This window comes from Lepisosteus platostomus, unplaced genomic scaffold (genome assembly GCF_059453375.1).
Source record: "Lepisosteus platostomus isolate fLepPlt1 unplaced genomic scaffold, fLepPlt1.hap1 Scaffold_199_H1, whole genome shotgun sequence".
In the NCBI taxonomy this organism is placed as follows: Eukaryota; Metazoa; Chordata; class Actinopteri; order Semionotiformes; family Lepisosteidae; genus Lepisosteus; species Lepisosteus platostomus.
In genome coordinates, this window is record NW_028291580.1 from 47879 (window position 1) to 49161 (window position 1283).

A 1283-nucleotide genomic window follows, 5' to 3' on the forward strand; every position below is an offset into this window, starting at 1 on the left:
TTGGTTTATTTGGTTTATTTATGGTTCGCATAAATAAAACCGGAAAAGAGGAATTTATTCTGCTTCCTGTGCGTGCAGTAGTTACAAAGTTGAACGTCTTTACACGATCTGCTGCAGTTTTCAGTGGGCGGGCTTTGTCAGATGGCTTGGAAAAACGCACTGTGTTTCGGCTCGGGAAACATCATGAGCAGTGTCCTGCATGTTTTCTGTGTATAGCTGTCTTTTAACGCATACAGAATTCATTCGAAATCATTGATTTCTCCAATTAACAAGGGTCCCTTTTTGAACCTGCCAGAAGCATTCTTTCAATGTAACAGATTTACTCCGGGGAAAGGCAGCATGACATTGAGAGTAGCTCAAGCTTTCAGCACCCGTATCGGACTGCGTGTATGCAGACACCGCTCAGAATCCCCTGTAAGATTCTCCTTCAATTCTGTTTTGCATTCCGTTTTTCAAAAGGCTGCGCTTTGCTAGTCACAATCCAAGGCTCATGACAGCATTTGAAACCAATCGCCACTGCGTTGGCCGGGAATCGAACCCGGGTTAACTGCTTGGAAGGCAGGTATGCTCACCACTATACCACCAACGCACGCCCACAGGTGCCCTGCAGGACACCACCAGAGAATGCTCACGATTTCGGAAGCTGTCTCCGGGACGTGGTGATTCCACACATCCTGAATAAATCATGATATTGTTAGTTGCTGTAGCTAGACGTTCAAATGAGTTTCAGGCCAGATGGACTGTTTCCTCCAGCGGTATAGTATTGCAGTGAGACAGCACGATGCCTGCAAGACTGTCACGCTAAACGCCACAGATTGTGTTTGTGTTGGACAGTTGGACCCTACAGTTGGACCCTCGTCGACAACCTGAATAGCTTATTCAGAAGCAGTGCTGGACCGGGAACGAACCAGCTTCTTCCCAGGCACAAGAGTGACTTGTGAGGACTCGCGGTCACACTCTGTGCATAGAGACTTTCTACCAGCCAGCCGGACTGCTGGTAGATCCCCTCGGAGCAACGACTGCCCTGCGCGCCGCAGTCAGATTCCTCCGCCCGTCCTACTCCGAGCTGCACCTTGACTGGTTGGCCGGTAGCCAGAGGACGCCGGGACAACGCCCATTGGACAACCGCTGGAACAGAGGCTGCAACAGAGCCTGTCAGCTGGTTTGGTGTTCGTGCCGGGAAATTCCAAATCCATACACAGTGGATAAGTAAACCCCATGTTCTACATTGCGTCTCGAGAATTTAATTGTACCTCAACACAAGTTGTTATCAATTTAATTCA

General features: G+C 48.9%; 1 non-coding gene across 1 annotated transcript; it reads right to left on the minus strand.

Annotated features, from left to right (window-relative positions):
- Positions 1 to 517: 517 nt before the first annotated feature.
- On the minus strand, positions 518 to 589 carry trnag-ucc (transfer RNA glycine (anticodon UCC)). Its single transcript has one exon. It is a non-coding gene; the product is annotated as a tRNA-Gly (tRNA).
- Positions 590 to 1283: the final 694 nt, after the last annotated feature.